The 26,671-nt window shown below is 45.4% G+C and overlaps 1 protein-coding gene across 1 annotated transcript in view; it reads left to right on the top strand.

Annotated features, from left to right (window-relative positions):
* Positions 1–26,671, top strand: part of LOC118215670 (protein kinase C-binding protein NELL1-like) — a 297,337-nt gene that overhangs the window by 28,188 nt on the left and 242,478 nt on the right. The window lies entirely within an intron of this gene.

Raw genomic sequence — 26,671 nt, 5'->3', positions numbered from 1 at the left:
CGCGGCTTGCGAAGAGTCGCGCTCTGGCCGTCGTCGCCTCTCCGTAATCCAAAAAAGGGCCTTTTCTTCAGAAGCCTTTGTTAAACCTTTCAAACCACTTATCCGCTGGGTTTCACAAATTTTTTACCCTCAAAGGATCTCACTCTTGTCATTGGCAAATGTTGACATATTGTTCCCAAAGTAGACACGAAATGTTTCGGCATGCCGGGTGGGATTTATGCGCAAACATTTATTTGGACGACGATCGCTCCATTCTTCAATGTTTTGGCTGAGACCCGGAGGCGAGCAGAAGACGAAGCGATGCCATTCTGCCGCTGGAGAAGTGTTTAATTAAGCGCGTCTCTGGCTAAGTGTGTGCTCCAATCAAATTTGACAAGACGCATAATTTTACTGTTGACTGAATGAAACCCGATTTGCATTTATGCAAATGCAGGGCCCTTTAAATTTTTAAATGCATTCATAATTTTTGAGTGCCGTGTGCCATATTTGGTTTGTTTTGTTTATTCACTTTGCCTGGTTTGGAGCCATTCCACTTGGAGCTTTTGTTGTAGCGCACTGTGAATTTCTTTCAGTTATTAGCGGAACAGTCGTGTTCTTCTGCAGGCTGTCCGCTTCTGAAATTCTAAACTTTATTTATAATTTTGTGAAAAACCCAATTTTGTACCAGGAGGCGGAGGCTTTTAGCTCTTTGTCGAGAAAAGCGCCGTCGTTCTGTACGCGCGTTGTGTCTAGTTTCTATAAAAATGCGCGTGGCGTCACAGACGTTAGGACTGCATACTGTGTCCCATCTCAGCAGCGGTTCGCCCCATATTTGAAGACATTATGAATGAAACTTTTCCTAGCACTGTTATCTCACCTCGGTCGTGGACCGGAAACGATTGTACTTGTAAATATAGCACTTTTTACCTGAATCACATCACAGCCATGCTAATGCTAATGCACCGAATGCTAACGCTTTATCACTCTTTGTGGCTTCTTTATTATTATCGTTAGAAGCGTATTTGCTGTCGTTTCCTGCACTTTCTTACTCACGTGACTTCTCCAGTTGCTCCACACAGTGACGCGGTCCTCTAAACACCGATGTTTGTGTGCGGGTTTTATTTATTTATTTATTTATTTATTTGTGCAAAAATCAGAATCAATCAACACTAATAATTTTGGTGGCTTTCTTGCGCATTGAACGAATGATGGAAATACACACAGTTGGCCGAGAAACAGCCGAGCACCCGATTGTCCAATTTGCTTTCGCTCCCCTGAAATGGTGAGACTATGTATGAGAAGGGCTGTAAATTCCTACACGGGTCGCACGATAAGGATGCGAGCACCCTCAGATTAAAGCTGACAGTCCGCGCTGTCGGACGCCTAATTCGCCATTTGGCCTGTTGTCTGCCCTATAGGAAGCTTCTAATAGCCCTGAGGCCTGCATAGCCTGGAGGTTTGTGTGTGTGTGTGTGTGTGTGTGCGCATGTGTGTGATTGTGTGTGTGTGTTTTGTGTTTGTGTACTGTGTGTGTGTATGTGTGTTTGTTTGTGTGTGTGTGCGCGCATGTCTGCGCATACGTGTGTGTGTGTGTGTGTGTGTGTGTGCGTGCGTGTGTGTGCATGTGTGTGCATGTGTGTGATTGTGTGTGTGGGTGATTGTGTGTGTGTGTGTGATTGTGTGTGTGTTTTGTGTTTGTGTACTGTATGTGTGCTTGTTTGTGTGTGTGTGTGCGTCTGCGCGTATGTGTGTGTGTGTGTGTGTGTGTGTGTGTGTGTGGGTGTGTGTGTGTGTTTGTTTGTGTGTGTGTGAGTGTGTGTGAAAAGGGGAAACCCCATGCTGGCATTGCTCTTACTCATCAGATTCTTTACATTAATAATATGATTAATACACCTGCAGGCCCTATTTTAGACATCTGGGCCAGCCATACCAGAATTAAGCAGAAGTCAAGGTGTCACTGCTAACTTTGTAACTTGGTTTAATTGTTGCCTGATCTAATGTCTCCACGTAGTAGCTCACAAACATTTCTATAATAGTCAAAGCTGTCCCTCCCGAAAAGATCTCAAAATATTAATATTTAATGACACCAAAATGCTTACAAGGGGATGGTCATGTGTTTGTTATGTGTTCTACAAAAAATTTGCTGTGTTTTAAATTGACCTAAACCAATAATAATAACGGGAATAAATCAATACTCTTTGGGCCCTCCATGATCATAATTTAAGTATGCACAGGCCAGGAGAAGAGGGGGTGTGTCCCGTGCTCTTTCAGTAGATGAAATGTGTGCTTTTCTTTTAGCTAGCAGTGAATTTCTAACATACGGTTGGAAGTGGGCATCAGAGTCCTGCATCTATGTCTATGTCCTACATTTCATCTCTGGTCTTTTGAAATATCCTGCTGTCTGCTGGTTTTTGAATTTTGGTCGTTGCACATTCTCGGGATTACCTTGGATCAAACATGCTGTGGTTTGGTGTTTTCTTAAATTCATTTCTTGTGTGTATATCATGTCCATGTCTGTAATATTTGTTATTTTTTTAAAGATTGGTGAACCTCATCTTTAGACTTGAATATTTGTTATAACAGAATACATTTCTTAATTTTTAATCTGGTTGTGAATTGTACATTTTGATGAAGGTTGATCTAACAGGTTGCTCTACCTATCAAAGAATTTGGTGATTTAATTGGTAATTGATATCTTTGATAATAATTACCAAATCAATTCAAATATATGTATTTTACATGTTGGTTAAGTGAGCCGTTTTAACTGTTGATGCATTCGAGCTTGGTATTCAGAGTGCTGAACATTAAACAAGGGTGGTTAGCTTTTAAAACAGCTGGATTCAGAAAAAACAAACATTTCACCTAATCCTCACTTCTCCAACAGCACTTTAATTGCATATTATTTCATCTGCATCAAAACCTTTGTTGCTCTGAAATTTCATGTCTGTGCTGGGCTGTGTTCTCCTGAACATATTCAGGTTGATTCACTTTCAAAGCTCAAAATATTTTTATATTTTTTTTCTTAAATGGGTCATTTTCTCGTCTTATTCACAAAATTACTGAATGTATCTGAAGGTAATTACGGTCATGTAGTTATCAACAGCTGCGGATTACGCCTATCACTTAAATTTGAGAAATATCTTGGATTGAGTTTTTATTCAAATGAACTTTGTTTAGCTGCCGCTTACTTCTAATTGACTGTCTGCAATCAAAATGCTTCATAGCGCATTGCTGGTTTCCCAGATTGAACAACAGTGAGAAACATTCATTGAATTCATTGACAATACGTTTTGTTGGCATAAAATGTCATCATTGGCATTTCGTGGCAATCATCCAATCCTATGTTTCATTGCCTTTTAAAGTCCCTGTGCTTTCAGTTGTTTCTTGCTTTTCAAAGTGTTCTTAGTGCCACAAGATACGAAGCTTGTGGACTTTTTTCATCAATAAACAATAAAATGTTTTTACATCTCAATTATGCAATAAACATGGCCTCCAAATGTCCATCTGCAAATTCTCCTGTAGTGGGTAGTATACTTAGCTGTGGGTGCAGGTGATGAAATGGCAGTAAAACGGCTTTGTGTTTTGTTTGTTTTTTTTTTTAGTTTTTTTTTTTAGCAGAATTGCCCTGGAGAAAGTGTTTCGGTCATAGGCTGGTTTTATGCAAATTACACCAATTCTTGACATTTGCACAAAGCTAATGCTGGATAACAGCCGCGCGCTGCTAGTTTTTTTTTTTTCTTCAAAACATTTTAACCATACTTGTTTTTCATTTTATCCGTTCATGGAATGCCTAGCATTTATTTCTGTGTCATCTCAGTGGGCGGCAGTGTAGTGTGATGGCTAAGGAACTGGTCTTACCACTGGTAACCAGAAGGTCACAAGTTCGATTCCCCGGTAGGACACTGCCGTTGTACCCTTGAGCAAGGTACTTAACCTGCATTGCTTCTGTATATAGCGAGCTGTATAGACGGATGAAATGTAAATGCTATGTAGAATGTTGTGTCACTCTGGATAAAGGGCGTCTGTTAAATGCCCGTAATGTAATATAATGTAATCTCACCATCATGACATCATCCATCAACTGGGGAGAGCGCAGACGTTGCATTTGCATTCCGAAAATGCGTTCGACGCGAGCGCCGTCTTGCGATCATTCATCATGGAGTAAAGCGGTAGAGACGTTTTGAACAGAAACACTAGTGGGAGTTACAACGGTTCAAATACAGGTCATTTAGACTTAACTTCCCGCTGAAAGTCCCGTTTTGATTTGGGGCCGTGGACGCCTTAACGGCAGCCTTGCGTAGGCGTGGCCTTGGATTTCGTTTCTCAGCAGAATGGACGGCCTGTCTCCCGACCTCACCTGTCCACCTGGGGGGGGGGGGTCTTCTTCATTCCCCGCCCTCTCCCGTTGGCTCCGCCCCCACACCACACCCACCTCCCCACCTCGACCCCCCCTTGGGTGGGACAGCTCCCCCGAAAGGCTCCGGAGCGGGACGGTCCGGTCCGGACTCGCCCTCCGCCCGTCCCGTTCGCGTCCCCTTTTCGCGTCGAACGCGTTTCGCCGGGCTCTGAAACCCCTTCGCGAGGACACGATCAAAGACGGGAAGATTAAAAGCCTGAGACGCGATGCCGCGGCGGCGCTTTGTTTACTCCCGCGGTCTCCCAGCGGAGGGGCAGGTAATTGTTAAAAAACCCGTGGGCGTATGAAAGCGCCGGGTCGCAGGACGGCCGCGGTCGCTCGACGTGCCGGAGCTCTGAAGCGCTGATCAAAAGCCGCTGTCAAGTAGTCATCGGTGGAGGGTTCATTCTCTAACCCCCCCTTACACACACACACACACACACACACACACACACACACACACACACACACGCACAGTGTGGGTAGCACATTCGACGCGATTCGAAAACGTAATTGTCCGCGATTGACGCCCGCTTCCGCCACGTTCTCGTCGGCGGCGGAGCGTTGGCGCTCCCCAAACGCCGCCGAGGTCGACGAAGCCTCGCGGTCGCCGCCATTTTTTCCAGTTGTCAGGGCAACGTCTTTGAATGGCTGTCGACGGTTTCGTCCTGCCTCTTGCGTGATCTCCTCCGGCTCTCTCGCTGAACCACAGGCCCCTGTTCACGGCGGGAACAAACGTGTGTCATCGGGCATAAATAACTTGCAGTAATAATTGGGTAAAGGATACAGGTGGTGACGGCCATTTTGACTTTGGTAACGTTGCCTATATATTGAGGGTTCTGTAGATATTGGTGGTTATGTAGATATCGGGGGTTCTGTAGATATTGGTGGTTATGTAGACGTTGGTGGTTATGTAGATATTGGGGGTTATGTAGATATTGGTGGTTATGTAGACGTTGGTGGTTATGTAGATATTCAGGGTTCTGTAGATATTGGTAATTATGTAGACGTTGGTGATTATGTAGATATTGGTGGTTATGTAGATATTGAGGGTTCTATAGATATTGTTGGTTATGTAGATATTGGTGGTTCTGTAGATATTGGTGGTTATGTAGACGTTGGTGGTTATGTAGATATTGATGGTTATGTAGATATTGGTGGTTATGTAGATATTCAGGGTTCTGTAGATATTGGTAGTTATGTAGACGTTGGTGGTTATGTAGGGGGTTCTGTAGATATTGGTGCTTATGTAGACGTTGGTGGTTATGTAGATATTGAGGGTTCTGTAGATATTGGTGGTTATGTAGATATTCAGGGTTCTGTAGATATTGGTGGTTATGTAGATATTCAGGGTTCTGTAGATATTGGTGGTTATGTAGATATTCAGGGTTCTGTAGATATTGGTAGTTATGTAGACGTTGGTGGTTATGTAGATATTCAGGGTTCTATAAAATAATAGGGGTCAGAGCACCTGCTCCTATTGCCCCAAGTTCCCAGTGTGGTTCTGTAAATGTTTGTGGTTCTGTAGGTCCACTCAATCAACTTCTCATCTGAAATGAGGGCATCTGAGTATAAATAAGAATGAACCCCTGCAGATCAAGCAGGAGACCCCGGTAATTTATACCGTATGTTTGTCATACGCTGTGATATTGCGCTAGAGAATAGATGAAGAATTTGGCTCAAAGGGACGGCACAGTTTTTAACCGGGCTGTCTTTAATACTTTACTGTGGAGTTGTATGAGTACTGACAGCGCGCTACAGTACATTTACAATTTACCATTCGGTTTTTTACAGTCTGCGTGTACAGAAAATTTTCTTAGCTTCCCCCTCATCTTGAATGTCAGTGTAGGATGCAGGTGACAATTTTGAGCATGTGTGTGTGCGTGTGTTTGTGAGACAGAAAGACAGAGAGAGGCAGAGAGAGAGAATATATTTATTGGGTGGTAGGTGTGTATGACTGACTGTACTAAGCAGGAGGTAGGTGTGAGTGAGGGAGTATTTTAGAGGATTGCGAGTGTGTGTGTACATTTGTGTGTGTGTGTGTGTGTAAGCGAGTGAATATTCTGAGCAGGTGGTGTGTGTGACTGAATATGTGGAGCAGGTGGTAGGTGTGTGTGTAAGTGAATATTTCGAGCAGGTGGTAGGTGTGTGTATGTGTGTGAATGAGTGGGTGGAAAGTGTGTGTAACTGAATCTATTGAGTATGTGCTTGTGTTTGTGTGAGAGAGAGAGAGAGAGAGAGTGAATATATTCTGTGGGTGGTTTATCAAATTTCAGTTTGTATATGTTTTGCGGAAATGTGCAAGTGATGGTAATTTGTGTGTGTATATTTGTGTGTGAGTGACTATTTTGTGTGTGCGCATGTTAACTTATTGAATGGGTGGTTGGTGCGTGTCACTGATTCTGTTGTATATTGAGCAGGTGGTGGTAGGTGTACGGTATGCGTGAGTTAGGCCTGTGGCAGTGTTCGGTTCAACCGTTGTGGTGGTTTGTGTACATACAGAGTGGATGGTACGTGTGTGTGTGTGTGCAGGTGTGTACACAGATGTGTGTATGACAAAATGTTGAAGAAAACCTGCTGCATTTTGAAAATGTAGATATGTTGATCTAAAACATCTGTCTTTTATTGATTCACAAATCCTGTGTAGGTTTGTTATATTCAGAGTGTATAATCAGCTGTGAAAACAGACATGGCTTCACCTAACCTGTCCTAATTACGAAACGCTCACAAGATATGGTATCTGCGACAGCAGCAACGGCATTGTTTGATGAGCTGTTTACTGGTTGTATGCTTTGCAGTTTTGACTGCGAACATCTGCACAAAACAAGCGCATCCAATAAGATCAATGTTGAACATTTGGGCAGCACCTGGGGGACTTGATGTTGACGCCTTCACTCTCAGCAAGCTACCTCGTTATGCCATCCTTGGCAAAATAACCAGACTTTACTTAACTGCCAAAGACACAGACTCCCATATCGTTGCCATAACAGATTAAGACAATGACATTGATCATGGGAGTCATTTTTGATAGTTTTCTCTCTCTCATTCTGTGCTACTCTCACTCTTTCTGTAAGCTGTCAGGCTGAACTTGGCAAAGTTCATGTACTCTCATTTAAAGCTAGCAAGCTATCCTGATTAGTACATGTTCATGTGTTATGTGATATTACTGACTAAAGAATGGTATGAATTCATGTTAGAACTAGCATTCGAAAGTGTACTTTTGCAAAGTGCACTCGAAAGATACAGTGTACTTGTTGGTAGCTAGCTCACTGGTCACCACTTTGTGATTTATATTTTTGGCTGTCTTTTCCACTGTTGGTATTAAATATGTTGTGGACAGAAACGGGACAGTAGTGTGTGTGTGTGTGTGTGTGTGTGTGTGTGTGTGTTATGTCTGCCTGTGCACGTGGGTTGTTTGCATCCAACCGCGTGAGTGTGTGTTTGTGCGGATGTTGGTGAACACAAGAGGCCCACTTTCACCTCTCTTGTCAACAGTTCAACTTCACCTGTGACCAAGGGTGCCTCCAGGGATTTGGGAAAGATCCTGTGTTGGGCCCCACTGCCCCAGGGCCCCTGTCAGTCAGTCTGCCAGCTAAAAAAAAAGTCACTTTTGTGTCTATTTTGAGGCAGATGTTTGCGATTTTATCAGATTACATTTCCATTTGTATGTGTTTTGTGTAAATGTGTGAGTGACTGTAGTGTATGCGTGTGTGTAGCATGTGTATACGGTCCGTATGTGTTCCTGTTTTCTCCCAATCTGGACCTGCTGAATTCTGTGTCCCTGAATAACTGTGTTGAGGTACCGTCTGTAAATTCTTTAATACGGATTCGACAAACTCATCAAATATTAATCATTTTCATGAAAACTGTGAAATGTATGGCCACTGGTTTTCAGTAGTTATCCCTGACAGCTTTTTTTTAATTTATTTTTTTTATATAAAGTTTGAGCCCCATTTTGTTTATCTGCGGTCTCATTACATCGCAGGCATTAAGTAGACAGTCTTATCCAGAGCGACTGGCACAGCTTTTGCACTTTTACATAGTATCCATTCTATACAGCTGGATACATGCTGATGCAGTTACAGTTAAGCACCTTGCTCGCTGGTACAATGACAGTGTTCCAAATTGGGAAACCAAACTTGCTACCAAATTAAAATGCACACGTATGTCAGAACGCACGCGTAGGTCAGAGCGTGGGTGTCCTCCTCCAGGCTTTTTGCTAGCGTCCGGCTTCGGATCCTCCGCTCGCAGTCCCACGGACCTCTCATGTCCCATCATCCTCCTCTTCACACTCCAGCAGTTGTCTTGACCTTGGGCGACCCCTCTTTAGGCTATCTCCGTGACCGCCCCCCCCCCCCGTCGAGCTTATCGGGTGAACTGTATTTGCAGCGTACAACGGGGCATTGTGGCCTGCTCTCTCTCTCTCTCCCTCTCTCTCTCCCTCACCCTCTCTCCCTCACCCTCTCTCTCTCTCCCTCCTTTCTCTCTCCCTCCCCCTCTCTTTCTCTCCCTCCCCCTCGCTCTCTCCCTCCTTTCTCTCTCTCTCTCTCTCTCTCCCTCTTTTCTCTCTCTCCCACCCTTCCTCTCTCTCTCCCATCCTCTCTCTCTTTCTCCCTCTCTTCCTCCCCCTCCTCTCTCTCTTTCTCCCTCCCTCCATCTCTCTCCCTCCTCTCTCTCTTTCTCTCTGTCTCCCCCTCTCTCTCCCTCATTCTCCCATGACGTGTGTATGCTGTATACATATTGCCGAAGCATGAGCACAACAAATAGAATAAACATATAAACAGAATACAACTTTGTGTGTTAGCTTGTGTAATGTCATGCCATGTGTAAATTAGGTGAAAATTAACAATAATTAAGAAAAGTGTACAAAAAAATAATTGAGAAAAGGACACATAGAACCTTCTGTAGTTGTGTTGTCTCTCTCTCTCTCTCTCTCTCTCTCTCTCTCTCTCTCTCTCTCTCTCTCTCTCTCTCTCTCTCTCTCTCTCTCTCTCGCTCTCTCTCTCTCACCGTCTGGCTGGCAGGTATGGGCCCCGGAGGTGGGCTCGCTCGCTCGCCCGCGCAGGTGGGGTAAATTAGCGTCTTTCGCGCCGAACCTCCCTCCGCGGCTTCGCCCCCTTTGATTGACAGCGCGAGCGCAGATGGGGTCTTTGGCACGGCGGCCGTCACTCGGGCTCCTCGTCGGCCGCCTCGGGAAGGGGGCCTGATCAATTAGCGGCGCCGTCTGAGCGCCACGGGGGTTCAAACGCGCAGGCTTTCCCGCTGAAGGTGGCCAAAACGAATACATTTTGGTCGGTGAATATGACAGTTGGCGTCTTTATCTGGAATGAGCCCTGGGAGTGTTAAAAGACCAAGGGAACCGGTTTGAATATTCATCAGTCTGCGCTCGTGAAGGCGTACCGCTTCACACCTCGAAACAACAGTGTTTCGTAAAATGAATGCGAAATGCACACGGTCGAAATTCATGCGAAGTGCGCGTAAATGAAATTCGTTTGAAATGCACATAAATTAAATTCATGTGAACTGCGCATAAATGAACGAGAAACTGAGCTCACGCCCATAAAGCATTCCCAGTGTAGGAGCGCTGAACTAGGATCAGTTTTAGCTCTCGATGGATGAGGTAAGGCTATGAGCCGGGGATGCTTATTTGAACGGGTGATTTATAGCAACACAAAACGCCACGAGGTGAATCTTATCGAACGATGCCACCTGTTATAAGTGCCTGATATTTATGTTTCCGCAATTTCTGAGAGGAGCTGACCCAACCAGGAAACTGAAACAGTGGTGTTCACTGTTTCTTAACATGTTTCAGAAACCAGATCAGGATTCTCAAACTCCAGTCCTGAAGGGCCATAGTCTCTGCTGGTTTTTTCCCTTTCCTTTCAATCAACAGCCAATGTAAGCTTTACTGTTGAAACAAGGCGTGCAGACTCTTCACACTCCAGGATTTGAGTTTGAGATCCCTGCCCTAGATTTTCCCGCTTTACTAGAACCTCATCGATCGGTTCTTGTAGAGCACACTAAATTAGCATTTCCTGTGCCCCGTGAGGGAAACGGTTACGTTCTAAGCCTGAATGAGCAGTGTCCCGTGGAAATATTTAGGATTAGAGTCCAGCCAGTTAAAACCCCTTTTCCTAACTCGGATACCCATTTCCTCAACTTTTGATTGGGCAAGTTATATTAGAGTTTTATTTTTTATCGCGTCTGCTTCCTCTCTATACCGAAGCATTATTCTGTATTCCAGAATGACATGCTGAATCTGGTACAATGATTAAACAAATAGTGCTGAAGATGCTAAATTAGTCATTTGCTGATGCAAATAATAATAATAATAATTTTTTTTTTTAATGACCCTCATAGTTAATGATGTAATGAGTACTCCAGACATCAAAGCCTGAAGCAGCTGGCCTGTCATTGGTTCCCCTGAAGGTGTTCATTCAGACCTGATGCTTCCCTGCACCACAGTGTCACACCTCCTGAATGCCTCCGTATGCTACACTTTCAAAGTGAGAGAACTACTCAGTGACACAGCGACTGACAGAAAACTGCTCAAGGATACAGTGAATGAGAGAAAACTGCTCAAGGATACAGCGACTAGGAGAAAACTGCTCAAGGATACAGCGACTAGGAGAAAACTGCTCAAGGATACAGCGACTGAGAGAAAACTGCTCAAGGATACAGCGACTGAGAGAAAACTGCTCAAGGATACAGCGACTGGGAGAAAACTGCTCAAGGATACAGTGACTGGGAGAAAACTGCTCAAGGATACAGTGACTGAGAAAAAACTGCTCAAGGGTACAGCGACTGAGAGAACTGCTCAAGGATACAGCGACTGACAGAAAACTGCTCAAGGATACAGCAACTGACAGAAAACTGCTCAAGGGTACAGCAACTGACAGAAAACTGCTCAAGGATACAGCGACTGAGAGAAAACTGCTCAAGGATACAGCGAATGAGAGAAAACTGCTCAAGGATACAGCGATGAAGAGAAAACTGCTCAAGGATACAGCGATGAAGAGAAAACTGCTCAAGGATACAGCGAATGAGAAAACTGCTCAAGGATACAGTGAATGAGAGAAAACTGCTCAAGGATACAGCGAATGAGAGAAAACTGCTCAAGGATACAGCGACTGAGTGAACTGCTCAAAGATACGGCGACTTCGTCGTTTACATTACCGCCATTCAGCGTGCGTTCTTTTACGGAGTGACTCACGCAACTTTAATTTTTTTCCATTTTCACACTGTATCTATTTATACAGCCGGATGTGTCCGGAAGCAGGTTGGAGTAGGCACCTTGCTCAAGGGTGCGACGGGACTGTTCTAGTGTTCTGGTAATTGAACCTTCAGCCCTTGGGTTAGAAGCTCAGTTCCCTACCAAACCCCCCCCCCCCTCCCAGCACAATAAATGAATTATCTGTTCAGGGCTAAGGCAAGTGACCTTGGGTAAAGGTTATTTGTTGAGGAAAAGTTAAATCATGTATTCTTCTTGGTGTATTCTTGGCTGTGTAGCGTCTAGCCTGTGTTTATTTGGGAAAGAAAAACCTTCAGTCGTGTAGCCCCGCTGGAGTGCCACAGAACCATAAACATAACTTTTATTTAATTTCTTTTTCCATTTGTGTTGTATAATCTTGATAGCTAAAAGGTGCTGGTGGGGTCGGGGGGGGGGGTGATTCGATTCAGAAGACACTTATCTCTGAATAAACTTTGACATTGGTTAAGCTGAGCTGAATTTTCATGTTCTTTTATTTATTACCGTGGGCAACGCTACATCACAATAGGCAATCGCAGTCAAAGAGGAATCCTAATGATAGTTCGTTAGAATTATTCCTTTCCGGCTCGAGAAATTCCTTTGAGGCAAATCTATTTTGCAGCTGGGACATTTAAAGGGACAGTTCCCTTGCTTGGGCTTCGCGTCGTTATTTCAGTGTCAATGTGTGTTTTTGATCAGCCCATCTTTATGTGCGATGAAGGATCTTTTTCTGATGCCCTGCTGTCTTTATGATGGATTAGGGATTAGTGGTCGAAAGCAAAGTTTACAGTGGTTTTATGTTTCCGGAGACTGTATGTACGGATTAATTTCATAGTGCTTGCTCACAATTATAAGCATAAATATCAGATTTCATATTGTGCCAGGACTTCTTTCTTTGAGCATGGAGGTCTCGGGTTGCAATGAAAAGAAAATTGTGTGTTTTTTATTATTTATTTTTTTTATTTTATTTATCCTTTATTTAACCAGAAAGGTCCCATTGAGATACAGTATCTCTTCTGCCAGGGAGTCCTGGTCAAGATGGCAGCAGAAAAATAAAAGTTTCATATAAAAAACATACCAAAAACAAAACAGAACACACAAGGATTATTATGAAATATTAAGAATACAACCCAATTATTCTTCAAACAGTAACTGTTTGAAGAATAACTGGATAATATTCAGACGTACAACCTCGTACCGTGTCTGAACAAGCTGTTTTTGAAGTCACTGGAAGTGTATTTTCTTGCTTCAGACTACAAATCCCTAAATGCCCCTATAAAAGCCATTGTAAAGCAGGCAGGTTGTCAGAAGCCTCTAAGTATCTAAAATATCCTTCATAAAATATCCATTGCGCACACAATGGACCTGTTGAAGGCCAGTTGAAGACACTTATTAAAACTGAAGTAATATGTTAAAAAATAACACTCCAGAAAAGGAATTTTCCTCTTAGCACAAGCGCCATTTCAGCGGTGAAAGCGCTGAAAGGGAAAATCGTCTCACATTCCAGGTAGATCTGTTACTCCGTGGTAGTTACTCTGCCTCATGAGGTCATGAAAATTTCCAGGAAGTGAAGTCATAAAAGGTTGCACGAGCGATACCGTCCAGGTCACGCACAAAAAAACCTCACTTCCTGGAAAAAATGTGTCATTTTCGTACACCGCAAATGTACACTACTGTTGTTTGCCCTTCAGTACAACAGCGAGGTTTAGATCATTCAAATGACTCATTTTGAACCGGCTGTAGAAATTGTTGAGGTGAAACATTTAAAATGCTTCGATGCGGATGTGAAATTTCAATGTGTGTCAGGAAGTACAATGACAAAGAACGTAGAGTCAAGGTTTTCCTCTTGGCGTGGACAGAGAACTGTATGTTCTGCTAATCTCAAGCGTTCTGCTGCGCTGAAACCTACGCTGCAGGGGACATTCAGTAACGATACAATGAGTAACATCTTTCAAAATGTTTTCGCTGCGACGTGTTTTCGTCATCGTAGACGCTTGAATTATGCCAAGAAATATAAACCCCCCCCCCCCCCCCCCACCCCGGCTCTCTGAGGAACTGCGAGACTGGAGCGGAATTCTTCTGTGCGGCTCGGCTCTCAGCCAATGGAAGAAGGCGTCAGGAATATCAAGGGGGGTGGGGGGGTGGTGCAGGGGCAGGGGTATGGGGGGGGGGGGGGCAGATTAGTGGGAAGCGCTGCGGCGGGTTACAAAACCCGCGTACGGTGGCAGCGGCGGAGGTTCCGGTGTAGCTGGAAGGCGGCGCGGGCGCCAGATTGGGCGCGGTCGGCGGCAGCCAGGGGGAGGCGTGGCCCGGTGCCAACGAGGGACCGGTGGCTCAGCCGGCGTACCGCTCTGTCTCGACGGGACGCGTCTGGCGGGTGGGTGGGGGGGGGTGGGGGGGGGGGGGTGGGGGGGGGGGGGGGGGGGGGGGAGGGGTATTGGGTGGCGGGGCGCCCGTCTGCAAGAGTAGCGGGAGGCCGTATCTGCCGTGTCCCGATATCCCACAATCCCCTGGGGGCGCCTGGCACCTCGGCGGCGGGACTGCGGAAGGACGCTGCGTGTGTGGAGCGGGTGCGTGTGTTACCGCACGGTTCAGTTCTTTAGGCAACCTCCTGAGATCAAGCAGGAAACAAAATTGACTATTTTTGGTTTTTTGACATATCACAAGTGTCCTGGATGACAAAAAAACATTGAAGGTGAAAATATTTTTTAAAAAACGTGCCTTGTACTATAGGAATGTACTGAACTTACAGAATTTGCCTTGTAGTGTAGGTTTCAACACAGTAGAATGTGTGGTTCTTGATATTAAGACCAGACACTCTTGTCCCCTACAGGGGACAAAAATGAATAGCTGAGGGTAGTACAGTTTTCCCAGAGACTCACAAACACTGTTTGTTACATTCAGAACAAAAATTGGTTGAGATCTTACTTAACCCCCCCGCACGCTTCTTCAAAAACATCAGTACGTGATTCTAAAAAAAGCTCCCCAGTGAGAAGAGAAAACACTAAAACAAAGGTGAGAGAAACTCTCTGGTGTGAGATAATCCAGGGAGGAACCCAGGTGTGAGCGAGTACACCTGGGTCCAATACGTATCTGTTTAGGATTCAAATACTTGTCTGTGCTCTATTGATCTTGCCTGGTGCAGCTGAGCCTGCCAAGAGGACCAGAAGGCAGGGTCTGCACTTTTTGAGAGTACTTCATAGGTTCTAGTGCACCAGACAAGCTCAGTAAAGCATAGAAAAGTGTTTGAACCCAAATCAAATATGTATTTGACCCAGGTCTGTGGGGGAGGGGCCTCTTTTCTGCAGGTCATCTGGGGGTCATAGGATGAGGTAATAGACCGTCACAGGGGAATCTCTCTGAGCAAATGTATCATACTAGTTGGGTGTCTATTGACCTGAGGTGATAGACTAGCTGGTAATATTGAGGATATTAGTATGCAGGTCTGAAAACCAAGTACAGTGAGTCTTGGTACACTCAATGAGGTGATGCTGGTATTGGTTTGTGTTCATTCTGAAGGTTCATTCTGATTGGTGTTCACAATCAATCGAAAGGCTCAAAAGTTTGTTATACTTAATTGATTTTGTTGCCGTGGACACGCGTGCGTTTTTGGCCTCAGACAGTGTCTACATTATGCTTGGAAAGTCAGTGGACAGTGACTTAAACGCAAAAACCGCTTGAGATCGCTGTCGTAAAGCACTGCTGACCAAAACCCTCCCCTCTCTGGGGGTTGCTATGGGCGACGAACCACCCTGTGAACTTCCACTCAAATGTTCACGGGTATTTCCTTTTTATTTTTACATTCCATCACGGTTACACTCGTTCCCCAGTTTCCATGGTTACTGTCAGCATAACATCTCTGTTTCCTCGTAGTTCCTCTGTAGTTATTTTGGGTCCCGAGGGCATCATGTGCTTGCGTTTCATTCCTTTTTTTCTTCTTTCGGTTAGTCTCAAGACAAGCTATAACAGTTAGCGGTTTGTGCTCGTAATTTTGGGCCTCAGTGGCTCTCCGGGTCACCAGCATACATCCCTTTGATACATATCTGTCCTTAAATTTACCTTTACGAATAAAATATGTAAAAAAAAATTCTGTTTTGTTTCTTCACAAATACGGGTATCAGCAAAACCTGTGTTTGTGGGGAAATAATGTATGGAATTCTAAGTGAAGAATGCTTGAGTGTAAGCCTGGGTCTGAGCCTTGAACCCCCCTGAAACAATTAGAAACTAAAGTTTTGGGAGGGATCTAAAATATTGACATAAACTAGTAATTTTAAAGTTATTTCATATGGTAAATGTTCAAATGCGTTTCCCCAGGCCTGTCTGAAGTAAAATTGTGCAACAATTTTGAACACCCCTCTGGTGGGTCATACCATTGAGATTGCCTGAGCGAGTTTGAGTCTCTCATTACATCAGCACATTAATTGATAGGAGAGAACGTGCCACTGGGTTTGAATTATGGGGGAGGGGGAGCCAGAGGGGGCTCAGCCTTCCCCCAAAGGGTTTTTGAAGTACAGGTAGAGGTATTTACACGCAAACAAATCTGAGGATTCCTAGCCTGTTGTGAGAGGAGAGTCTTAATTGCTCTCTAATCCCCCCCCCCGCTCCACTACAGGTGTCGGCACATAACCGCGAAAGGGGAATCGTGAGTCTGCTCTACTCGACCACTCTCCTCTCCAAACTCAGACAGATTGCGTTCGCACTTTTGCCATTATTTACCCCTGTCACACGTAAACCAGGGCCTTGAGCACACGCAGCGTTCCCTAACATCAGAGCGAGAAGGGCAAACGCACTGGGCATATCTGGGCCCTGTTTCTGGCGGAACGTTCCGGGTGCATCTGAGGATTTAACCCACTCTTTTTTTCTCCTGCGAGCTGCGCTCGTGGAAGGAAATCGATGGCGGCCTTTGACGTCGTTCGCCTCGCACTTGTCAGTTACTTCTGAAATTCTCGCAGGCTCAGAAACTCCTCGTTATTTTTTTCTGCTTGGTGTCCGCTAACTGGTGAGCACAATACAAGTGTAATGCTCTGTTTACTTCAGTCTTCTCTGTAGGCTGAATTCCTTATAGCGGTATTTTTTTTAGACTGACTTTTGAGTGGGGCGTTTTAATGAAATGCTTTGGACTGTCTTCCGATATTATTCCGTGAGCTTGTTTGACAGAATTGTTTTCAGCTTTTTAGGTGCAATGTTTTTTTTTTTTTGATGTGATGTATTTAATTATATTTCGCAAAGTTTTCGTTTTTCTTCTGAAAAGATTGGATGACTTGCTCAGGGGCTGGGACCTTGGGGCTGGGCCTAGTGTTGCCAGATTTGAAAACGGTGAACTCGCCCAAAGGCATTTTTCCCCTGCACAATAACAGAAAAAAAGTAGGCCAATTGGGGGGGGAATCTGTCCAATCTGGCAACAGATTGGACGGATGCCTGGGCCCTATAGATGGGCCTTATAGCCTGGGCCCTATAGCTGCCTGGGCCCTATAGCTTGTGTCATGTGACCAGGAAAATACAGCGATGGTCTACCATAGTTCCTTGGCTACTTACCAGGGGTCCAGAATTTGTTGATGGGAAATACAGCTAATCTCTGGTCAGTCAGAACTAGCTCTCCTGTAGTCTCAACCCCAGAGTCTTTAGCGGGGTGTCCAGTCTTATCCTGAAAGGGCCAGTGTGGGTTCAGGTTTTTACTTTAGCCTAGCACTATGACACCTATTTCAACCAATTGACTAAACATGGTTTTCAGTCTAGACCTTGATAAGTAGAATAGAGGTGTCTTAGCGCTCGGCTAAAACCAAAACCTGCACCAAAACCAGCTCTCTGCAGATAACTTTGGACACCCCTGCTCAAGATCATTTGAAAAAGCAAGACAAGTCTTGCTAGATCCAATCAGATCAATCTGAAGAATACATTGGGTGATTCAAAACATGAAAAAATTATGGTACGATCTTCTGAGTTCAGGAAACTTCTGGAAATTCTGAATAATGGTTGGGCATAGTCTTACGTAATTTTCTGCTTAGCACCTAACCATATCGTGACTGGATGAATCCCATAATATTCTTAATAAAATAAGGTATAACTTGTGTTGCAAGATTAACAATTTAAGACTATTTCATTTTTGCTTGAGTAGTAATGAAATTTAACTCTCACTCTGTACGTTGCAAGACCTTGAAATTTGGCTGGTTGGTTGCCCTGCGGGCAAATCCTAGGTTATGGAATGAAAACCTGCTGTTTGTTGAAATGTTGGAACCAGTTAAAAATCATGAAAAAATGATATAATGCTTTGCCTTCCCTCACCAGATTTACAGTACTGAACACGCGGATTGATTGGTTGAATCTTCATAATGAATTCATAGTTTTTTTCTGAAAGGTTAATCTCCAAGAGCTTTAAATGGGTTGGCGGTTGCCGCTCGGATTGCGGAGTCTTACCACACGAACCGTCTATCAGTCGTCAGTTCAAGCCCTGCATCGCGGTACGGATGCATGCTAACGCATTCTCATTATCCCCTATCCTCCCTAAACAGCCGGGATTTCAAACTGCCGTGCTTTCTCAGGCCCAGCGGACATGTTTGCTGAAAATTCTGGCAGGCGCGGTATATTTAGGAGACGAACCCCTCCGCGTCCGTCCGTTTGGCGTCGCGGAGCGCTCCAGTATTGCGCTCGCGGTCTACCGCTCGTTTAAAAACAAAAAAAATAAGTTAGAGCAGATATTCCGCCCATCTTTTTGTCCTCCTATCTATCCGTTATCTATACCTGCTTATCCTGAGCAGGGTCGCAGATGGTGCTGGAGCCTGTCCCAGCGTGCATTGGGCGAGAGGCAGGAATACACCCTGGAGCCTATCCCAGCGTGCATTGGGCAAAAAGGCAGGAATACACCCTGGAGCCTATCCCAGCGTGCATTGGGCGAGAGGCAGGAATACACCCTGGACCGGCCCATATATTTGTATTTTTTATTTTTTATTTTTTGCTTTATTCATTTAGAAGAAAGTTGAGAGGGTAACAGAGAAGGCATCACAGCTGGGACAGTGCCATGGCAGGAGATCCAACCCAGAACCGCGTAAGGTGGTGGGGGAGGGGGAGTTCCTGATTGCCTGTCCACTGACAGTTTCGCAGTTGTAGACCGTGAAGCACAGCCTTGGCGTTTATCGACGTCCTCCACGCTCACTGACAGACTCAGACTTAAGCGATGTCAGACCACGGGATGCAGGAAGAGCCGTGTTTTCCTCCGAGATTCGGGCGTGGGAAGTGTAGTCCCGCGGTCATCGGTCTGTCTCTCTGGACGTGTGTCGATAGTACAATGGGGTTGAGAGAGTAATTCCAGTGGGATTATTCTGGCCAAGTAATCTCCATCACAACATGTATTAACTGCATTGCTCATGTACAGTAGTTAGTCATTTGTGATCAAAGTATACAGTTGTTGAATTATTGTATTTATGCCAGTACACCGTGTAATGTTCAGTGTTAAACTTCAACAGTTCATGAGAAGTATAATTATGAAAGGATTATAAGTACTTTCAGTGAAAATTTAATTAATTAAATGTATCAACTCTGATAAAGTTGAATTTATCTGAGTGGATAGGTTTAATTTCCTAAAAACACTGATTGTGATGATTAAGTATAGTCTGTAACTCTACCCTGTTGGATTTCATGTGCGGCAAAATGTATTAGTTGTTGAAAGCACTGTCGGAATAAACTTCTGCTACTGTTCAGCTGTTCATCTTTTAAGTCCTGATGGTTTTTGAAGTACTAATGAAATTGTTCTTCATGGTGCCACGATCTATTTAAAAAATCTTTCTTTAACTAACGAGTAAGACCAACTATCGTCAATTTTCATACAGACAGACCCTAAACATGAATAGGGTGTCTGGACCATATACAAGACATTTTTGTCACAAATCTCTGGTCTTCATCTCAAGAAGCAACATCAAGGACCACAATGGAAATAAGTCCAGCATCAAGGACCATGATGGAAATAAGTCCAGGATTTTTTCGTGTTATCCTTGACAATTTCTTCACATGCAAGTCTTTTAATACGTGTGTTTTAATTTTGTCAAATAAGCTAAACTAAACTAAAGCATGCGTTCTAGTTTGCTGAATCTTCATTACATGCTCAATTAAAATAAAATAGTAATTTTGACCTGACCTACTCTCGTAAAAGTATGATTTCTGTACAGAAAGGACCAGATTTGTCCAGTTGTCACACACAGGTTGCACGTAGAAGCCCTTGCCTCATTAACACCTTAGTAAATTTTTCGCTGCCAAGCTTGCGTGCGTTTCATCTTGGTGGGTTTGGCTGTGAAAGCTGAAAGTGCGTTTGTGCGGCTGCCGGTCTGTGCTGGGGGGGGAGGGGGGGGGTGCTGTTCAGGTGTGTGAGCCTCGCTGCTTCAACAGAAAACCGGCCCTACAGGGTGCTGAGCACTTGGGGGGGTCAAGGGTTACGCCGCTCGTGCGCCCGCGGCCTCCTCCGATTGGCCGGGCACGCTCGCGGTCTGCCTGCCCTTGTCGTCCCCCGTTGAAAAGACGCGGCGGTCGGGAGTGAGCGTGCGGGCGTGCTTCGGACGGGAGCGTGGGCCCGTCCGCGCTCCGGGGTTGACGGCGAAGAGCGAAGCAAAGAGACTGCCGTGGAAATGCAGCGTTCGGGAGAAATAAATCAATTAAACGAAAAGAGGAATCGTGCCGCAGCGCGTGAAACAAAATGGCAGCAACTTGACAATCCGTAATCATCGTTTGTGCTTCAGCTATGAAAATTATGGTATCATATGCTGGTAAATATGATGCCGGCTGAATGAATTTAACCGGATGATTTTCTTGCCGGCAGTAATTTCAGCTTGAAGCTCTAGTATTAGCTGAATAAATGTGTGTGTTTCAGTGGGAAAGAAGGGTGATGATGTCCTGTTTTATATTGGGTCGGTTTTAACAGGGTTGTGCGGCATCCAGAGTCTCACACTAGCATGCTGTCCTGTTAAATATTAAGTAACGTTCATTAATAAATAAATGAATGGTCACGGGCTGCGGTGTGAACACTTGGAAGAAAGTACCTTGTCTTGCCACAGGGGGGTGTTAAAAATGACTTGCTTCACAATCGCATTAGCTACTCGCCACCATATCAGCCAGGTATTGTTTCAATAGCCAGTTTAAGGTTTTTATCGCACGGTTTAAAATAGTGTCATCATGTGGCGAATATTGGTTTTTCCAATATTCTTTTCTCGTCTTACTACTGTATAACCCTGTAGCCAGTAGGATTACTTGTAATGAACAAGTAATGGTTTGATCCGAGGGTGGCGTGGTGGTGCAGTGGGTAGCACTGTCGCCTCACAGCAAGAAGGTGCTGGGTTCGAATCTCGGGCTTGGGGGCCTTTCTGTGTAGAGTTTGCACGTTCTTCCCGTGTCCACATGGGTTTCCTCAGGGTACTCTGTTTTCCTACCACAGTCCGATGACATGCAGGTAGGCTAATTGGAGATGTGAGTGATTGTGTGTGCCCTGCGATAGATTGGCGGCCTTTCCAGAGTGTATTCCTGCCTCTCGCCCAATGCACGCTGGGATAGGCTCCAGCACCCCCCCCCCCCCCACCCTCCGCAACCCTGCCCAGGATAAGCCGGTATAAATAATGGATGGATGGATAGTTTGATCCGACAATATCGCGTGTGTGTATCACAATGTTATGTTTGTGGCGTTATTGAAAACCATGGCAGTGGTTTTTTTAAAAACATGCCTTTTAAAGGAACGAGTACACTTATGAGTACACTCTTTAAACTGATGTATTAACGGTATTAACGGTGTGGGCAGTATTGAAATTACACTGTTGGTATTTTTCTGCGTTGCTGTATACGGCATTACCTCAAATCAGTCCAGGGTTTGTCAGTAATATTATTAGCGCTGTCGACATTGTCATCATTTTTAAATTAACAAACATATCCCCTGACAATCATGCACTGCTGTAGTTATTCCGGCTCAGGCTACAGAAATATTAATACGACGGAGGTGTGAACTGTGATAAGTTACATGTCCTCGGCTAGACTCTGGCACTTAATAAACAGTAACAAGGAGAAATGTTTCTGCACCGAAGAGTGAAGTGCCACTTAAGGTAGAGTTACGTTTCTAATAACTGCTAGTTCAATTAAATTCGAGCTTTGATATTATTGAGTTTAATTGCCAAGTGAATGTACTACATGTTGATGTAATTTTAAAACTTATTGTGTGAGTCAATTACATGATTATCATTTGGCCTAGCACTGAGGTACTTTAAAGGAAAGTATAACCTTGTGTGATTACAAAAAGACTCGTCTAATCATGATTCTTTTTGTTCTCTGATGAACTTTTTTTTTTTTTCTCTCTCTCTCTCTTGTTTATAATAGTACACAGTCAAATATCCTTTGTTAATCCAGCTCTTAACAGATAACATTTGGTACAAAATTTCAGAGTGGGACCGAATGTTTTCTGTTAAGAGTAGAACTAACGCTGTTAAGGATTGAAGTAACGCTGGATATTTTACTGTGCTGTGCTCTTTCCCTGAGCAGTGTTTGGAGCAGTGCCTGGCCAGTGTGTCTCTCCGTGCTGGGGTTCTTTCCCTGAGCAGTGTTTGGAGCAGTGCCTGGCCAGTGAGTCTCTCCGTGCTGGGGTTCTTTCCCTGAGCAGTGTTTGGAGCAGTGCCTGGCCAGTGAGTCTCTCCGTGCTGGGGTTCTTTCCCTGAGCAGTGTTTGGAGCAGTGCCTGGCCAGTGTGTCTCTCCGTGTTGAGGTTCTTTCCCTGAGCAGTGTTTGGAGCAGTGCCTGGCCAGTGTGTCTCTCCGTGCTGGGGTTCTTTCCCTGAGCAGTGTTTGGAGCGGTGTCTGACCAGTGTGTCTCACCGTGCTGGGGTTCTTTCCCTGAGCAGTGTTTGGAGCAGTGCCTGGCCAGTGTGTCTCACCGTGCTGGGGTTCTTTCCCTGAGCAGTGTTTGGAGCAGTGTCTGGCCAGTGTGTCTCTCCGTGCTGGGGTTCTTTCCCTGAGCAGTGTTTGGAGCAGTGTCTGGCCAGTGAGTCTCGCCGTGCTGGGCTTCTTTCCCTGAGCAGTGTTTGGAGCAGTGTCTGGCCAGTGTGTCTCTCCGTGCTCGGGTTCTTTCCCTGAGCAGTGTTTGGAGCAGTGTGTCTCACCATGCTGGGGTTCTTTCCCTGAGCAGTGTTTGGAGCAGTGTCTGGCCAGCGTGTCTCTCCGTGCTGGGGTTCTTTCCCTGAGCAGTGTTTGGAGCAGTGCCTGGCCAGTGTGTCTCTCTGTGCTGGGGTTCTTTCCCTGAGCAGTGTTTGGAGCAGTGCCTGGCCAGTGAGTCTGTCCGTGCTGGGGTTCTTTCCCTGAGCAGTGTTTGGAGCAGTGCCTGGCCAGTGAGTCTCTCCGTGCTGGGGTTCTTTCCCTGAGCAGTGTTTGGAGCAGTGCCTGGCCAGTGTGTCTCTCCGTGCTGGGGTTCTTTCCCTGAGCAGTGTTTGGAGCAGTGCCTGGCCAGTGTGTCTCTCCGTGTTGAGGTTCTTTCCCTGAGCAGTGTTTGGAGCAGTGCCTGGCCAGTGTGTCTCTCCGTGCTGGGGTTCTTTCCCTGAGCAGTGTTTGGAGCGGTGTCTGACCAGTGTGTCTCACCGTGCTGGGGTTCTTTCCCTGAGCAGTGTTTGGAGCAGTGCCTGGCCAGTGTGTCTCACCGTGCTGGGGTTCTTTCCCTGAGCAGTGTTTGGAGCAGTGTCTGGCCAGTGTGTCTCTCCGTGCTGGGGTTCTTTCCCTGAGCAGTGTTTGGAGCAGTGTCTGGCCAGTGAGTCTCGCCGTGCTGGGCTTCTTTCCCTGAGCAGTGTTTGGAGCAGTGTCTGGCCAGTGTGTCTCTCCGTGCTCGGGTTCTTTCCCTGAGCAGTGTTTGGAGCAGTGTGTCTCACCATGCTGGGGTTCTTTCCCTGAGCAGTGTTTGGAGCAGTGTCTGGCCAGCGTGTCTCTCCGTGCTGGGGTTCTTTCCCTGAGCAGTGTTTGGAGCAGTGTCTGGCCATGCTGGGGTTCTTTCCCTGAGCAGTGTTTGGAGCAGTGTCTGGCCGTGCTGGGGTTTTGTCCTTGTCTCTTTGTGTCCTTGACCTTTACAGGTAAGGTCGTTAGATTTGAGGGAGGCTGCTTCCAGGCTGTGGTGTCTGCACTACTCTGCTATTTCCTTTCAATCAGCAGCCAATTTAGGCCGTGGAAACGAGGCGCGCGATCGCCTGAGCCGATCGGTGACCCAAATTAAGCGTTTCCGTGCCGACGCGCAGCCGAAGCCCGCCGGCACCGCGGCCTGCCCGGCCCGGATTCTGAAACCTGCGGTTAACTATGCCAAATTTACCCGCCTCCGGCCTTTAAAGAAGCATGAAATTATACCCTTTCAAAATTGGTTAATTTCATTTAGTTAATTTTCAAGAGAGGAAACTTTTCAATATTACATGACATAAAAGCAATAGTGTTAGATTATGAATGAAACAAACACGATTTTTCATCGCAAAGCCGTTATCCACGGCTTTTAATAGTCAATTTATAATATGTTAATATGATGAACATAGCATAATATTGTTACCAAATCTCGCTTGTTTTAGATAATCGAGAGGAGACTGCAGTTTTTGAGTATTTCACCATGAGATCACAAATGGACAACTCTAAGCATTTTGATGCTTTTAATTGGAAAATGAGTTTAATTCTTCATTTCTTTCTTTATTCCTGTGTGTCTTTTCTTTTTCTCTGCAGTTCTGCCTGCCTTTAATTCTCTTATCCACACGGTAAATTATTTATATATTTCATACATTATTAATGAGTGTTATTACGCTGTATCAGAAAACATGCAATTTATTCCCCATCATTAGTGTTTAATTGCGTGTTTATGTCATGCATTGTATAACATTACTTATCTTCAGAGGGACCTTCATTTGTCCTCATGACACACATGAGGTGTTATATTAAGTGTTATATTTCTCAGCTAAACTCTTCCCCGCTTGCTGAGAGTGTTGGTGCGGTAGTTCTCGCACGTTCTGTTTCGCTGGGAGGGCTGGAATCCCTCCTTCCCCGCGCGCTTCGAGCAGAACGCGAGCGGTCGTCAGGCGCGGTGACGTCATCGCCGTTCCTCTGACACGTACCCTGTAAGGCTCCTGCAACTGGCCCAGTTTACCTGCCTGACTCGAAACGCGTTCGACTGGGGAAAAGCGCAGCTATTTATAGGCTCCTGTGAAACGGTAACGCGCGAACGTCGGCGTGGGATTTTCATTAATATGCTTTTAGTTCATTAGCATTCACAGTTAAAATCCAAGGGATTTACGTGTACCACTGATCTGGTTAGAAAAATGTCAGGTAAACTGAAACTTGTCTCATAATTTTCATAGTGGTGACTGAATAGATTGTGAATAGTGTGCCTCGAACATCTGTGAATAGTGGACAGTAAATCTCTACAGACAACAGGGAAAGGATTTAATGTTACAGTGGGTTGATCTGTTTCTTATATCCCCTCGATTCCTGAGAATATCCGATTGGTTCATTGAAATATCTGATTGGCTCTGCTAAACATCTGCTTGTTTCTTGCATGTATATGAATGATTCATGTAAATATCTGCGTAGTTCATGAAAATATCTGTTTGGTTCATGTAAATACCTGGTTGTTTCATGAGCGTAATGTAAACATCTGATTGGTTTATGAAAACATACTTGTTTCATATAAATATCTGATCGGCTTGTGTAAATATCTGCTTGTTTCATGTAAACATCTGATTGGCTCATGTAAATATCAGCTTGTTCAATGTAAACATCTGATTGGCTCATGTAAATACCTGCTGGCCAGCAGTATTTGCTCAGTGGTTTTTTACTTGTGGGAGATTTTCACAGCTTTGCCGAGGGCAGGCTGTGGTAATTAGGCTCCCTGGTCATGTGCGGGCCCTGAACACACACACACGCCTAACGCGGTCCGGGGGCCTCATTGGTCCCTTTTCGCCGCGAGGCTCCTCCTCCTCCGAGAGCCTGAAATTAGGGCAGCTCCCCCGGGGCTCCGGTGATAAATCACAACGCGCGGCGGGGGCCGGCCCGCCTCCCCCGTCGGCTGGGGAATCACCGCGGCAACGCACGGCGCAAACGGCCCCGCCTCGGCACATCCATCACGCGGCCTTCCGCCGGCGCGGACGGCTCGGCCCCTCCCTCAGGAAGCCTCGGACGCTCGGGGGGGATGGCGGTATCTGACCTCATTTTCAAATCAAGGATCTACTTGGTGATGCTGTGTAGCGCATCCTAATAAGGCACTGTTCTAGTGCATGGATGGGCCCCACAGTCTGGTGTCTGTTAAGGCACTGTTCTAGTGCATGGATGGGCCCCACAGTCTGGTATCTGTTAAGGCACTGTTCTAGTGCATGGATGGGCCCCACAGTCTGGTGTCTGTTAAGGCACTGTTCTAGTGCATGGATGGGCCCCACAGTCTGGTATCTGTTAAGGCACTGTTCTAGTGCATGGATGGGCCCCACAGTCTGGTATCTGTTAAGGCACTGTTCTAGTGCATGGATGGGCCCCACAGTCTGGTATCTGTTAAGGCACTGTTCTAGTGCATGGATGGGCCCCACAGTCTGGTATCTGTTAAGGCACTGTTCTAGTGCATGGATGGGCCCCACAGTCTGGTATCTGTTAAGGCACTGTTCTAGTGCATGGATGGGCCCCACAGTCTGGTATCTGTTAAGGCACTGTTCTAGTGCATGGATGGGCCCCACAGTCTGGTATCTGTTAAGGCACTGTTCTATTGCATGGATGGGCCCCACAGTCTGGTATCTGTTAAGGCACTGTTCTAGTGCATGGATGGGCCCCACAGTCTGGTATCTGTTAAGGCTCTGTTCTAGTGCATGGATGGGCCCCACAGTCTGGTATCTGTTAAAGCACTGTTCTAGTGCATGGATTTTAAAAAAAGTTGTGTAAGTCGCTCTGGATAAGAATGTCTGCTAAATTCCTGTAATGTAAATTTGCTTGTAAGAAAAGTCACTGAAAGAAAGTTTAGAAGTAGGGAATGGGTTCTAGTTGCTCAACGAGGCCAAATAGTTTAACCTCTAGGGTAGGGGTCCCAAACTCCAGTCCT

Source organism: Anguilla anguilla, chromosome 16 (genome assembly GCF_013347855.1).
Source record: "Anguilla anguilla isolate fAngAng1 chromosome 16, fAngAng1.pri, whole genome shotgun sequence".
Classification (NCBI taxonomy): Eukaryota; Metazoa; Chordata; class Actinopteri; order Anguilliformes; family Anguillidae; genus Anguilla; species Anguilla anguilla.
This window is presented reverse-complemented; position numbering and strand designations above follow the sequence as displayed.